The following is a 16727-nucleotide window of genomic DNA, read 5'->3' as shown; positions in this document are numbered from 1 at the left end:
AACAATAACAAGGGAGGTAACAGTAACAACCAGCATTTATTGAGTGCTGGCTCTGAGTCAGGTACTGTGCACAGCACTTCATTCATTTGCCTGTTTATTCGTTTGTTTATCTAATCAACTAATATCTGCTGAATATGTGTCATGTGCACTGCCAGAGAGATTCAGTGCTGAAGATAGACACTTTTCTTGATATCATGGATTTTAGAATCTAAAGGGAATATAAATCAAATATCAACTAACAAATACAGACTTGAAGTTGTGGTAAGAGCTACAAAAGAGAGGCATATGGCTTTATAGGAAGATGCAATAAAGGGATTTGGCCTGGCCAGGAAGAAAAAGGAATGAATTTCCTTAAGAAGTAGTCGTGGGTGTTGACATAGGAAGGCTCAGTTGACATTAATTAGGCAAAGACGAGAGGAAGAGAAATCTAGACAGATGAAACATTATGCATAAATGTCCTAGATGATGGAAGGAGCATAGTGATGATAAGAAACTAAAATCCTGACAACTGTCCTAAGTTCTAGGCATTATTATCTTCATTTTGCTATTGAACTGAAGCTAGGTGAGCTTAAGTAACTGCTGATGTAGTCATTCTCTTGGGAAGTAGCAGGATCAAATTAAAGTCATGTCTAGCTTCAAAAGGTGTCCACTTAAGACTGTGTACTCCTTCTCTCTCACACACACAAAGCACCAGACCCAGGTGATTCACAGGGGAACTATATCAAAGATGTAAAGATCACATCATCGCAGTGCTTATTTTAGGCAATGGAAAAAAAGTACAAAAATTCTCAAATTGTTTTTTTTTATAAGATAACTCATGGCCAATCTTGTTTTAAAGGTATGCCCCATATTGAGTAATTTTAAACCAAATCCTATCATGTCATCTCATCTACAAATATGCCCGTATATATCTCTAAAAAAAATCAACTCTTAAAAATATATACAACTACTACAATATCATTAGCACATCTAAATAGATTTTGTATAAACAATAATTATTAAAATATTCAGCTTTTCTCAGCTGACTGTCCCAAAAGCTGTGTCTGTATATCTCTCTTATCTGTTTTTCACAAATTGTTCAAAAAAAAAAAAATCTAAGGTCTGTACATTTTAATTGATTGCTATGTCTCTTAAGTTTCTTAATCAATAGCTTCCCATCCCTTACTTATTTTCTAATTTATTTGTTGAAGAAACAATTTAGGTTTTTATAAAGTTTCCTATGTTCTCTTGATTTTGTGATTTCACATTTTCCTCTCACTTGTATTTTCTGTGATTTTTGAATAAGATCAGTATTTTGGGAGCAAGAATCTTCATAAGTGGAATGTATAGATCCATCAGGTGGCACATTATAGTGACTTTGCAAACAGAAAAAAAATGGTGACTCTTTCTTTACTGTGTGCACTGAATTGAAAATGGTTGACCAGAGGCTTCCACTCATTGACCATCTGAAGTTAATGTTCATATAGGAAAGGCAAGATAAATACTTGATTCTTTTTTATTTTACTTACCAGTTTTTAAATTGTTAAACTGTTTTGTTGGGTTTTTTTGTTTGTTTGTTTGTTTTTATCATACTCTAAAGCTGACCAATATATTTTTCTTGCATGCTGTTGTCTGGTGTTATTATGAACTTATACATTTATTAGATATCTGTTTTTATTTAATCTTTGTTGTATTTTTCCATTACCATTTAGTCCTTTTATACCCCCCCCCCATTACATATGTTTGTATATTTGATATATTTAAGGACGTTACAATTATTATTCTTTCTTTGTGATTTCATGCTGTCTGTTTTATAAAGGGGGAATATAAACCTATATTTAAAGTTCCTTGTCTAAACATAGAAAACTGTGGAAGGATACTAAACACGATGACTCCGTAGGGGATAAGGCAGATGGGGCTGGGGAGATGAGAAGTAAGGATGAAAGGAGAACTTTTACTCTGTAACTCTTTATACTTATATTTTGCTGAACCTTGTAAATATATTACCTATTCAAAATCAAATTTAAAAATCTGGGAAAATGCTGTTTTCCAGTTTAATTTTTATGAGTTATAGATTTCACATTTTCTAATGAAACTGATTTTACATAGTGTGATATTTTTATAATTAATTTTTAGATATTATCCTTATCGAATAATGTCCCATAATACCCCTAATTGGGCCTGTTCACATTGGCTTCTGAGTCTTTTTGACATGACATTCATAGTAATTGATAACGTCTTTGATTTCCGATATGACAAAGTCTATCCTCTTAAGCATTTTCTATCTCAAATCTAGAATCAACCTTTTCTCAAAAAAATGCCCTGGTTCCTTTTGGTTAGGAAATTATACTGGAGACTATAATGTCTAGGTTAATGTATCGTTTATAGGTCTTTTTAGTAGACAGAGCTAGGAATGAGCATTGGAAAAGAGAAAGAAATAAAATATTTCTTGACTATAAACTATTATTTCCAATTCAAATTTAGAATTACAGGACTTTAATTTCTTTGATTTTTATATTTATACCTCATTTCCCTTATGATGAAATTCTTGATTCCTGATGATGTTCTTTGCTCCATCCTGTAATTCGTTTATAATTGTATCAGAGGTACATTACCATAGCACTTTCACTAACAGGATGTTAATTAAAAGCTGCTAAGACTTCTTTGCAGTTTCCTTTGTTCTTAAAATATATCTCAAAAGGATGTATTGCCAAATCACGGTACTTCACAGTCACTTGAAATAATTCCTCTCTCTGTGATTATGCACACTTGATGTACACTGGAATTCATTTGTCAACTTTGGCTCTTGACTTGGGAAATTTAAAAGTCTTATTTTGTAATTATGTAAAATATGAACAGGGCACATGCATCGGTAGGACAGACATAAAGAAGTGGTGTGGTGTCCTTTCCTGGTGGTTAAACTTTGTACGAGGGCCCTGATTGCGTTGGGGCGGAGGATGTATGAGCCGGGTGGTCCTTGACGCAGAGTGCACATGGGGCTCTCGGAGCTGCGGCCCCGCTGTTCTAGAAGCATGGCTTGTGGCATCAGAATTGTTCCCCTGCATGAAGAAGGTACTTCCTTATTGATCAGCATTCATTTCATTATTGGAAACAGAAGCTTAGTTTCCATGTGAAGACAAGTAAAAGCTAAAAGCAAAAACAAATAGCTAAAACATAGTCCAAAAACAAAACTAGGGGAAAATAATCCATTTGTGGACTTAGGGCGTAAAGCCAAGGATCCTGGTATGGTTTCTTAGGAATTCTCTTCCCGATATACTCTTCCTGCTGCTCCCAACCCGCTCAGTCTCACCCCCTACAGACTCTGTCTCTCCTGTTAATTAGATTCTGGTCATGCCTCAGCACAGCAAGAAAGGTGGGGGTTCTGAGTCAGGCAGACCTTCGTTCAAGTCCTGGTGTCATCCCTAAATTATTTGTCTCTAGAAAATGTATGTAACTTCCGCCTCAGTTTCCTTATCTACAAAATGTTTATAATCTCTTTACCTGTTTTTGTTTTTTTTTAAGTCTATAAAATAGGGATCCTACTTTAGAAAAATCTTGTGAAGATTAAATTAGATACTTATTAAAATACCTAATACAGTGCCTGGCACATACTCAGAATCCACTTTGCTTTGGTTTTGTCTATAAACACTATTGTTTCTGTTTCTGTGATTAAAATTGGTATATACCTTTTTTTTTTTTTAATTCTCATCCCTTTTCTTCCTTGAGAATTGCAGAGACTTTGTGCCCTACAATTTTTTATTCACTTCTACTTGTCGACCGAGACATAGTTAAAGAAAGCTCTCTAAACTTAGACTTCTTAAAAGAGAAAAAAGGGGGAAGAAGTTTGAGTCTTTACTTACTCTGAGCTTTTTGTTTCTATATTTTGAGTTCTTAGCACAGGACTAGGGATCAGGACCTGTGTGGTTCCTCCTTCCTCTCTCACAGGAAGGAGCTGTGTGGATTTCAAAGCAAGTAAATAAAGTAACATAGGAAACGTGATGGAGTCTGAGCCTCTGGTCCTAGCACTCTCCATTCCATGTCTTTATGTTCTTAGGAACTTTACTTGTGTGCCCAAGTCTGTCTATTTATAAAATTAGATCACTCAAAAAGATTCCAATTCCCTTCCTGTTTTTAAACTATGTATGGTTCTATATTTAAACTCCTTGATACATTTCATGTAATCAGTCTGTGACTTCCATGGTTCACGTTTCCCTTGTGCAGTGCATTGGTGTCCGTCCCTCTTTAAATGATGTTCCCTGTGGAGTCCATAGGTTTTCCTTCATTCCTCCTGGCTGCCAATAAGCGTGGGTTGATTTTCAAGACAAATAACAGTAGCTCTTGTTAGTCTAGAGTTTTCTTGTACAGTGATACTCTTTTCCATATCCTGATTATATAGATTTTATTATTTTTTTTAATGCTGTCAGTTCAAGTAATATGTGCCCTGTTGCAAGTCACCCTAATTTTGTTAATGTTGTTACTATGAGACTCTTTGTAAGTCATAAATGTTATTCCTGTGTTTCGATTCCTTCATAGCCATTTGGGGGAAATAATACCTCTCCTCCCTATTTTTTTATGAGAAAAAAAGGGAGTTGTAGGTATAAAAATTAGAAAAAGAACATAATCTATAGATGCCGCTCTAAGTTATTAGTATTAAAGGAGCTAAACATGACTCCAAGGGGTTGATAGTTATTAAATAAATATCTGGCACTGACATTAAAAAGCATCTAAAATCCAGCATTTGTCTTGTTCAGAGACTCTGGTTTTGGTGCCGCTCCCACCCGAGTGGCAGGTAATTAGCAAGCTGCTCCTTGGAGGAATGAGTACTTTCAGTGGCTCAAATAGATGGTGGGACTCATTCTTACAGCATTTGCAACAGGGATGTGTAATTTGCTGAGTGGTATGGAGAGATTCTCACTGGCTTTTCAAATGTTCTCATGAGTTCTAGGATGAACCAAGGGAATACAGTCTGAGAGCCCCACCCTTGGTGAAACAAAAAAAGTTCATGATGATTATCTAACGGTGTTATCTGCTCATCCTGATTCTATTGATATTTTTGTTAGTGGTTTGAGCATGCTGATTACATTTCACCATGACATTGAACACATTACTGAAATGTGGCTAAGAGCATGGGATTTGGAGAAATGCAGACCTGCACTGGAACCCAAGCACCTCCATTCACTGTCATTGTGATCTTCTGGAAGAACTAAGACCCAAGATTGAAAGCTATAGGAAGATAGGCTTCCACTCATGAGAACGAGGAGTTTTCTATTAAAAAAAAAGAAAAGCTTAAATGTTCTTCAGTTGCATGAAAGGTACCTTGAACCAAGTAGGAAATTATGTAGATCAAGAACAGTTGTGTATATAAATTCGATTGTAAGTTCTAATTTGAATTTGAGTATTATTTTCTCTTGCGATAATGGCGGTAGACAATGGTCAGTGGATGGTAATGATGACAAGGTGATTCTACTCCATGTAGTGCTTGTCGGATCAATTCTCATATACCATTTCTAGGGAGTCGGAGGAGAATGCCACTGAATTCTAGGACAGAGACACATGAGACCAGGTAAGGGAGGCAATTATAAGGCATATCCTATTAATATAGAATAAAGAAGATGGTGGCATTTAATCAAGAGAAAACCACTGTAGTCTTGGGAGCATGTCTTTAGTGTCAAATGTATGATCAGCATACCTTTTATGAAAATCTAGGAAATAGAATCAGATTCACTGGTTGAAACTCCAGAGAAATGATCTTTAGCCCTATATTTAAAAAAAAAAAAATCACAGAGAAAATATTTTGAGATTAGATTAGTCTGGGTTAGAGTCCCAGCTTGGCCACCTACTGTATCATGTTCATATTACTTCACTACCCTGAGCCTCAGTGATCTCATCTGCAAAGTGGGAACAATATGAAACTCTACCTCAGAGGGCACTTGTACTGATTAACATGAAATAATACATGCAAATTAATAACAATGTTTGATACATAGTATGCACTCATACTATGGTTGCTATTTATGCTAGTACTATTAATAGTAAGGTCTAGAATATAATAATAGTGGGGCTGCTTCAAGGGGAGATAAGATAGTTGTCACTGCATATTAGTTTTTAAAAGTGGGGAGAGATGAGGTGTAGAGGGGATTTGAACATGAGGCATGGGTGTTCATAATCCTGTGATTCTAGAAGCACCTCTCCAGCATCATTCTCTAGGCACCTCTGGTACATTTCCACTGATGTCCAGTTCTTTTCTGATCTTTTCTATCCTAGGACCCCCATCCCTATGATCTACTTGTGCATCTGCTGGACCAAATTTAGTAGTCTTCCCACCATATAATTATCTGCAACTGTTTGAGCAGTTACATGCCTACATTTTTCATAAACGACTTCATGCTATAATACCAAAGGCTAATCATAGAACTTTGATTATAATCTCTTTGGCTCTGTCTCCTGTTTACAACTGATTGGCCAGAGCTTATAATAGTAGCAGACACTGAATACAGGACGGATGCATGCACAGAGAAGCAAACTACTGGAATTTCGTGTGTGGGAGTAATGTCAGCTATCATCATATTTAATACGGTATTTCATTCATTGCTGCAATAGTTATCTTTCATACCTCTTCCAGGTGGTATTTAGCTTCTGCTGGGAGCCTCCTGCAATAGGAAATTTATCAATTGTTCAGGTGTTACATTTTCCCCTTCAACGAGTTATTAGCATGGACTTGCACATTTTCACCGTATATTGAACTACATTGCATTACTCGGCTAATGAATTAATGTAATGCCCCTTCTAGTGGTATTTAGGGGACTCCTGAAAGCACATCCTTTAAATAAAAATAATTTGTATTTTGAAGGCAGAATTTCAGGCACCAGGCTGGCAGAGAGAGAAAATGCTAATCTCCTGCTTCACAAATACAAGATCCTATTGTTACATAGATGTGGAGGTACACAGGATGACAGATGTTTGTGGGATTCCATGTTACAGTAAGAAATAAGTTATGTACATCAGTAAGTATGTGGGAGATGAGATATAAACTGTGATATAACTAAATACATGTTAGTCATGCTTCATGAATATAAAAATGGTTGTACAAATTACATTTCTTTTAGTTTCAAGAAATGTCGTAGAAGTGAATTATTGTATTTTTTTACTCAACTCTTAAGTTAAACTTTAAAAAAACAAGAGAATCAATTTATTTGAATCAAACTTTAAAAAGGGTGTTATTATAAGCAGCAATTAAGGCTTAAATGTCATCATTTGCTTTCTCCCTGAGAAGCATTTACTTGTCAGCCTTTGACTGAGCTGTTAAATTGGCCACATCTGGATATAAACCCAAGACAATACTATATCAAACCTATTGTCAGATGGCCACATCTGCTTCTTGAGTAAAAAAAAAAATTGAAAAAGCAACCAAAGAGAAATAAAAAAACCACAAGAAATATGTGGGGGTGGGTGATAAACTGGTTACCATGGAGAGCTGTTGGATTAATTTCCATTCTGCATACCGTTGGGTCTCTGCGGGGTTAGGATGACGATTGAGTAGGGTAGAGACTTTTACAGAGAGAACTACTATCCCAGAGCAAAGCTCTAGGTAGATTTGTGAATGTGTGCTCAGCCTATAATGGTCTTGTTCCTCTGACAGCTGCCAAGGCCACTCCTGGGGGCCAGCCCTAGAAGCCATGTGGAAATAGTGTGGTCCCACCCCCCTCTCATGGCCATAATTGACTGAGCACGCCAGGGCACACACCTGACTTGCAGTGGATCAGTTGGGTTTTCGTAGGTACTTAGCATTTGGATTGAGAGACATCTCATTCTGGCTTCTGTACTTGAATGGAGGAAACATATACCTTGGAGCCCTCAGGAAGTTATGTCCGTCCGAGTGCTATGGGAAGAGGATGGGAGAAAGATGCAATAGATTATAGCCACACTCCTGCATGACTTTCCAGTCGGTGGTTTTAGACCTTTAGCTGTCCTTCACTTTTAAGAAATTGTTCATTATTTTCCTACTCCACCTCACTTACTTGGTTGAGGTATTTGAAGTCAGTTTCTACAAATTGAAAGCAGACAAACACCAACTTAAAAGGCCTAAAAATGGTAACATTATCTTGGTTTCCCAGTTGTCAGTGATAACATTTTTTCAAAAAATTCACACAGGGAGCCCTTCTTCTGTAATTTCTCTGTCCTGGATGGTGAGAAGTACACAGAGAAGATAAAAATAGCAGTATTATTTTCTTCTTGTTCTCACATCACTGCTTTTTATGTTAATATCACATCTACTCTAGGCTTTTCTAGGAAAAGTGAAACTCAGTGGAACTAGATGGTTGTGTTTCTTTAAAATAAAAACAATTCCAGGAAGACATTGCATTCCAGTAACTTCATTTCAGCCTTTACCAAAATGGTAATGTTCCTCCTAATAAATGAACACCCTCCTTTCTCTTAAGATGGTAGCAGCAATTGCTCTTTTAATTGGATGGCAGCTTCTTCTTGGCCTAGGCGTTGTCTTTAAAATGTTATTAGTAAAATTAATAATTCACTGATTAATTCTCCTTTTCTCTCTGGAATGAGAGAGGACGCAACTATGAGATTCCCTGAGTCAGGAAAGCCTGAGAGGATTGAATTTATCATAAAGCTCCTGGCAGGCCACAAGGTTACAGAAAGTGAAATGAGTCTGTTGGTTGGGGTGAAAGTGCAGATTTCATGGAGACTACTCACTGCTGCTTCATGACAAGCTGTTCTTTCATTTGCCACATCCTCTGCTTTGCCAGGCTCCTCTTGTGCTGAGTTCACACTTCTGTTGCTGAAATTTTGTATGGGAGGTAATCAGTTACTATGACCCCAAACACACACACACACACACACACACACACACACACACACACGCACGCACGCATGCGCACACACACAAAGTGTGTGATTATTCACCTCCACTTGCTTTCAGATCAAAGTTTCATGTGTCAGTCCAAATGTGAACTTTAAGTTTGTGTCTATTAATTTTGGAAATTTAAAAGCAGACCCTGGAATTAGAAAATGTCCTTATCTTTCAGCAGGCAGTAGAAGATAATTATCATTAAAATTCAACATTAAGAAAACAAACAATTCTATTGAAAATGGGCAAAAGCTCTGAACAGATGCCTTACAAAAGTGAGATACCACTACAAACCTATCAGAAAGGTCAAAATCCAAGGTAAACAGCACTAAATGCTGACGAGGATGTGGAGCAACAGGAGCTCTCGTGCATTCCTGGCAGGGATGTAAAATGAGGCAGCCACTTTGGAAGAAAGTTTTGCAGCTTCTTATAAAACTAAACATATTCGTACTGCGTGATTCAGCAGTTACGCTTCTTGGTATTCACCCAGGTGGGTTGAAAACTCATGCCTACACAAAACCTGCACACAGATGTTTACTGCTGTTTTATTCATAATTGCCAAAATTTTAAAGCAACTAAGATGTCCTTCAGTAGGTAAGCGAATAAATAAACCGTGGTACTTCTAGGCAATAGAATACTATTCAGCGCTAAAACAAAATGAACTATTAAGCCATGAAAAGACATGGGGGAACCTTAAATGTTTATTACTGAGTGAAAGAAAGCAATCTGGAAAGGCTACCTACTGTATATTTCCAACTAAATGATATTCTGGAAAGGCAGAACTATCAAGACATAAAAAAGTCAGCATTAAGGGGGAGAGAGGGGTGGCTAAGCAGAGCACAGATGTTTGGGGCACTAAAACTATTTTAGATGACACGTGTCATTATGCCTTTATTAACACCCATAGCATGTACAGCACCAAGAGTGAACCCTATTGTGAGCTATGGACTTGGGGTGATAACGTGTCACTGTAGGTTCCTCAGCTGTGCAAATGTACCATTCTGGTGCTGCCGACGGTGGGGGACGCTGCGCATGCGTGGTACAGGGAGTACGTGGGAAGTCTCTGTACTTTCCTCTCAATTTTGCTGTGAACCTAAAACTGCTCTAAAAAATAATTGAGTGATTTTAAAAAGTTGACCCCTAACAGGCACAAAAAGTAAAAAAATCAAGGTAGTACCTTTGACGTATTTTAAAAATACTTTTATTAAAGTTATGCATGAACAAAATAAAACCTCTCTCTCTCTCCTCCCCTCTCCCCCTCTCTTCCCCCCCCCCTTTAAAGATGGAGAGAGATGCAAGCATAGGAGAGACAGAGCCATGAAAGTCCAATAATAAAGGCCTCAGAAAAGTTTAGTGGCTTTGGAGCTTAGGGTTCAAGTTTGAGAGCAGTGAGGGGAGGGCTAGAGAAGGCTGACAGGGGTCAGGGTCAGGAGCGCCTAATAAGGAACGTTGAGTTCAGACATTAAAAGCTGTGCCTTTCAGGACAATTTGTAACCCGTACATGATCCATCGTAATGAATTCCACAAACTAATCCTGACTACAATTACAGTCAATATACAATTAAACTGTTAGTACTCTGCTGGTTTGGCTCAGTGGATTGAGCGTCGGCCTGCAAGCTAAGTGTCGCTGGTTCAATCTTCCAGTCAGGGCACATCAGAGAAGGAAAACTCTGACCCCAAAAAACCTCCGCTGCCTTGCGGCATACCTCTTCAGGGGAAAGGCTAAGGGAGTAAACACCGACAGGAAATCCGGAGCCGGAGTCCCTAAGGCGGTTTGACGTTGTAGTCAACACCAGCAACTCCTGCGGCGCACCTGAAGCCAAGCTGTATTGACTCCGTCTTTCCCTTGGATCCTTCAGCTGCGAAGAGAGGGGGTGTCTGCTGCATGGGCAACAGCAGACCCTCCATATCACCCTGCCCAGGCTCTGTAGCTTCAGCTTCACTGGAGGGGACACTCCAGCGTCATCGCAAGATGTCGATTCAACACGGGAGGAGACAGATACCGTGTCACTCCCGAGTCGGACTGCACAGCCATTCTCGGCGGTGCAGATAGACTCTTAAGAAGCTACACCATCGTCTCTCGAGACGGACGGCTGCCGACGACTCTGCTAAAATGTAGTAGGGGGATTACTTCCTCTTTCCTGTCCCCGGACTTGTCAAACATATGTATACAATCTGGTGCCAACATCTGTTATGTTAGGGTGACCCCAAAGAAGAACCTTCTGTGTTCCCGCATTTTAGAACAATTTTGCACAGGAGGTGCTTTCTCCTTGTCCTTCAAAAAGGCCCACCGTTGGGCAGTCAGCCATGAATCTGGGATGTACCGTGTCTGAGACAGCTCCCCACCCCTCTTTGCTACCCAAATCCCCCTCTTTTCCATCTTCACTTGCCTTCTGATTAGCCACGCCCCCCTATCATCTTTGAAGCAGTACTTCTTTGTTGTTGTTTTTCACATTTATTGGGGTGATGTTGGTTAATAAAATTATGTAGATTTCAAGTGTACAATTCTATGATACATCATCTGTATATTGCATCGTGTGCCCATGACCCAAAGCCCAGTCTCCTTCCATCACCGTATGTTTGACCCCTTTTACCCTTTATTTCCCTCCCACCACTCCCCTTCCCTCTGGTAATCACCATACCGTTGTCTGTGCCTATGAGTTTTCGTCCGTTTGTCTTGTTCATTCATTTGTTGCCTTTCTGAAGTTTGGGCTATAAAAGCTCTGAGAAACCAGCAGTTTTGCCATTTGCACATGTCATTAGCATGCCGATGGCAATCTGCAGAATAGACATGTATATGTCCAGGAAACTCCAGTGACAAGATGGGGCACGGTGAGGAGGAAAGGAAAGGAGAAGCCTTTTACAGTGTAGCACAATGTAACTGCTAGCACCTCACTTGAAAAAAAAATAGCTTTTTATATGTTGTCTCTTAGAAAGCTTAGTAACAACTTGTCTTTCAAAATAGAAAAGAGGCATTAGTTATAACCTGTCTAAAGGATGCAAGTGAGACAGATAGCTGAGTGCTTTGGAAGATGGGTAGGAAAACGTTCTTTTTACAAACGAACATGGTTCTTGTGTTCATGAGGAAGGTGTGAGAGGAAAAGAAGGTGCCAGGCTCTGGCTTCTCTGTTCAGAGGCCCAGGAACAAATCAAGACCTCACATTAGACCTCCTCAGCAATGCCAAGAGGTAGCTGGGCAAGGAATGCCCATCAGTTTCCATGCAGGCAGGGATTTTTTTTTTTTTCTGTTTAGAATTACATTGTAAGCATTTTTCCATGTTATTTAAACATCCTTGAATTTTTCAGGGTTGTATAATATTCTGCTGTTTGGATGTACTATATATTTTTTAAATTTCTGATTTATTTATTGTTTTTCTATTTCAGTTGTCCTATTTTTTCCCTCATTGCTCCCCCCCACCCAGCCCACCCCTTCTCCCACAGTCAATCCCCACCTCATCATATTTGTCCGTAGGTCATTTGTACTAGTTCCTTTACTAAACCCTTCCCCTACTTATCCCCTTCTCTCCCTTCCCCCCACCCCCCTGGTAACTGTTAGTTTGCTCCTTGTTTACATGCCTCTGGTTCAATTTTGCTCATCTGTTTGTGTTGTTCATTAGTCTCCTGTATTAGATGATATCATATGGTATTTTTCTTTCATTGCCTGGCTTATTTCACTAAGCTTAATTCTCTCTAGTTCCATCCATGTTATTGCAAATGGTAGGAGTTCCTTCTTTCTACTGCATAGTATTCCATTGTATAAATGTACTATGGTTTTATTCCAAAAAATATAAAGAATTTATACAGCTCAACACCAAGAAGACAGCCAACCCAATTAAAAAATGGGCAAAGGACCTGAATAAACACTTCTCCAAGGAGGACATACAGAGGATCCATAGGCATATGAAAGAATGCTCAACATCACTAGCCATCAGAGAGATGCAAATGAAAACCACGATGAGATACCACCTCACACCAGTCAGAATGGCCATCGTCAACAAATCAACAAACAACAAGTGCTGGCGAGGATGTGGAGAAATGGGAACCCTGGTGCATTGCTGGTGGGAATGCAGACTGGTGCAGCCACTGTGGAAAACAGTATGGAACTTCCTCAAAAAACTAAATATGGAACTGCCTTTTGAACCAGCAATTCCTCTGCTAGGGTTATACCCAAGGAATTCTGAAACCCCAATTCAAAAGAGCTTATGCACCCCTATGTTGATAGCAGTGCTATTTACAATAGCCAAGTGCTGGAAACAGCTTAAGTGCCCATCCGTAGATGAGTGGATCAGGCAGGGATTTTTAAAAAGATCTTGAGAAACCACACTGTTCCCTTTCTGATGAGCATTTCCAGAGGGCTCGTCACATTCAAATTCAGCTCACACTTATTATGGGCAAACTGTGTACAAAACAGAGTATAACACATTTTCACAAATATTTTGTTTTTATAACAAGCCTGGGAAGCAGGTGCTTTGTCAGATAATCCTCCTACTTCTCTCCTTTCTTTCCAGCATCTATAGTTGCCTCTTAGTACCAAGCCAAGGATACAAAGAATCACAGGGCATTGTCCCTGCCCTCGGGGTTCCCAGTGTGGTAGGAGGAAGAGCACTGGGAACAACACTCCCTAGTATTGGGAGGCACATGTGACAGATTAGGACACACACATGTGACCCGTTCCTGCAAAATGTCTTATGTCTCCATGGGTTCTTCCTACTGATACTCATTTTGACTCTTATGCATATATTTTCCCTGACCATCTCCACAAGGCTTTAAAAAAAAAATCTCAGTTTTTCAACTCACCTCCCTGCTACTTATCACCATTTCTTCTCAATTGTCTCGATGGCCTGCTCCTCTGAACTGTCACTTAGCTGTTTTCCCTGGTTCTACTGAGAAATAATTGATAAGAGGCAGCCCTGGGTAAGATTAAGGCATCCAGCACAATGATGTCACTTGCATCTTTTGTAAAATGGTTACCACGGTGAGTTTAGTTAACATTTCTTATCTCCTATAGATACAAAAAGGAAAAGAAAAAATTTTTCCTTGTGATGAGAACTCTTAGGATTTACTCTTTTAACAGCTTTCATATACCGCATACATTACACCTATATTATTTATTCAACCTCTACCTAGAGGTTTGCACCTCCTGACCACCTTCATCTACTTTGCCCTCCCACCAGCCCTCACCTCTGGTAACCACAAATACGATCTCTTTCTCTAGGAGTTTGGTTCGTTCTTTTTTAATTTTTTAGTAATTTTTTAATTATAGTTGTCATTCAATATTATTCTGTATTAGTTTCAGTTGTACAGCAAAGTGGTTAAAAAACCAGGTGCTTTACAGAGTGGTCCCACCCACCATGATGCTTCAAGCACACACCTGGCCCCATATGTAGCTATCACAATATTACTGGCTCTATGCAGATGCTATAATCTGCATCTCCATGATCATTCTGTAACTACCAATTTGTACTGCTTAATCCCTTCCCCCTTTTCACCCAGGCCCTCAGCCCCCTCTCTTCTGATAATCATTGGTTTTCTGTATCTATGGTTCTGTTTCTATTGTGTGTATTTGTTTATTTAAGTCTTTAGATTCCACATATAAACATATAAGTGAAAGCATATTGTACCTGTCTTTCTCTGACTGGCTTATTTCACTTAGCATAATATCCTCTAGATCCATCCATGCTGTCACAAAAGGTAAGATTTCATTCTTTTTTATGGACGAGTAGTATTCCATTGTGTAAATGTACCACAGCTTTTTTATCCACCCATTTATTGATGGACACTGGGGTTGCTTCCAAAGCTTGGCTATTATAAATAATGCTGCAATGAACATAGGGATGTGTATATTCTTTTGAATCAGTAGTTCAGGTTTCTTTGGAAATATTTCCAGAAGTGGAATCACTGATTTATAAGGCAATTCCATTTTTAATTTTTTGAGGAACCTCCATATTGTTTTTCATAGCAGTTGCACCAGTCTGCTTTCCCACCAACAGTGCATGAGAGTTTCCTTTCTCCACATCCTTGCCTACACTTGTTATTTGTTGATTTATTGATAGTAGCCATTCTGACAGGTGTGAGGTAATATCTCATCATGGATTTAATTTGCATTTCTTTGATGACTAGGGGCTTATTTCACTTAGCATAATGCCCTCAAGGTCCATTCATGTTGTCCCAAGAGGCAAGATTTTCTTCTTTTATATAGCAGAATGATATTCCATTTTATAACTATGCCACGACATTTTTATCTATTCATTTGTTGATGAACACATAAGTGTTCATCAACACGCTTATGTCTTGGCTATTGGAAATAACTGTTATGACCATGGGGGTGCAGATATCTCTTCAACATAGATTTTTATTTCTTTCAGATATACTCTCAAAAGTGAGATTGATGGATCATGTAGTAGTTTTGCTTTTAATTCTTTAAGAATCCTTCATGCTATTTTCCACAGTGGCTATACCAACTTACAATCTCACAAGCAGGGTACAAGGGTTCCTCTTTCTCTACGACCTTGCCAGCATTTGTTATTGCTTACTTTTGGGTAATAGCCATGCTGAGGGGTGCGAGGTGGTATCTCATTGTGGCTTTGATTTGCATTTTTCTGAGGTTCAGTGACGTTGAGCATCTTTTCCTATATTCGGCGTCCATTTGTATGCCTGCTTTGCAATAATGTCTATTCAAGTCCTCTGCCTATTTTTCAGTTGGATTAGTGTGTTGTCGTTTTTCTGTTGAGTTGTATGAGTTTTTTCTTATATTTGGGATGGTAGCCTCTTACTGACTATATAGTTTGCAAACATTTTTTTCTCATTTTGTACATTTTTTTTTATTTTGTATTTCTTTTGCTGTAGAGAAACGTTTGGTTTGATATAGTCCCACTTGTTTATTTTTTGTTGTTACTGCCTCTGCTTTAAGTGTCCTATCCAATAAATAATTGCCAAGACCCATGTCAAGGAAATTTTTCCTGTGTTTTCCTCTAGGAATGTATGGATTCTGGTCTTACACTTAAGTTTTTGATTATTTCGAGTGGTGTAAGGTGGGGGCCTAGTTTCATTCTTTCACATGTGAATATCCAATTTTCTCATTTATTGAAGAAACTGTCTTTTCTCCATTGACTATTCTTTACTCCTTTGTCAAATATTAGTTGACCATGTATGCGTAAGTTTATTTTGGGGCCTCTCAATTCTGTTTCATTGATCTGCATGTCTATTTTTATACCAGTACTGTACTGTTTGTTGCTGTAGCTTTATAATATAATTGAAATCAGGGAGTGTGATTGCTCCTGCTTTGTTTTTTTTTTCTCTTAGAATGGTTTTGGCTATTCACAGTCTTTTGTGGTTGCATATAAATTCTAAGATGCCATTGGAATCTTAGTAAGGGTTGCATTGCAACTGTAGATGGCTTTGTTTAGTATGGACATTTTAACAATATTAATTCTTCCTCTCTATGAACACAGGATACCTTTCTATTTATTTGTGTCTGCTTCAATTTCTTTTACCAAATGTCTTGTAGAGATCTTTTATCTCCTTGGTTAAATTTATTGCTAAGTTTTCTTGTTTTTGATGCTATTATAAATGGGATCATTTTCTTTATTTTTTTTAAAACAAGTCTTTTTCTTTAAGATTTATTTATTTTCAGAGACGGGAAGGGAGGGAGAAAGAAAGGGAGAGAAATATTAGTCAATTGCCCCTCAAAAGCCCCCAACTGGGGACCCAGCCCGAAACCCAGGCACCTGCCCTGACTGGGAATCAAGCCACTGCCCTTTTGGTTCACAAACCGGCACTCAATCCACTGAGCCACACCAGCCAGGGTTCTTTTTTTTTTTTCAGACCATTCTTTTTTATTTACTCTTAATATCTGTGTGAATATCTCATGGTAAAAGAAAGCCAA

The sequence above is a fragment of the Furipterus horrens genome, unplaced genomic scaffold (genome assembly GCF_987537825.1).
Source record: "Furipterus horrens unplaced genomic scaffold, mFurHor1.1.pri manual_scaffold_10, whole genome shotgun sequence".
Classification (NCBI taxonomy): Eukaryota; Metazoa; Chordata; class Mammalia; order Chiroptera; family Furipteridae; genus Furipterus; species Furipterus horrens.
Note: the sequence above shows the minus strand (reverse complement) of the source record.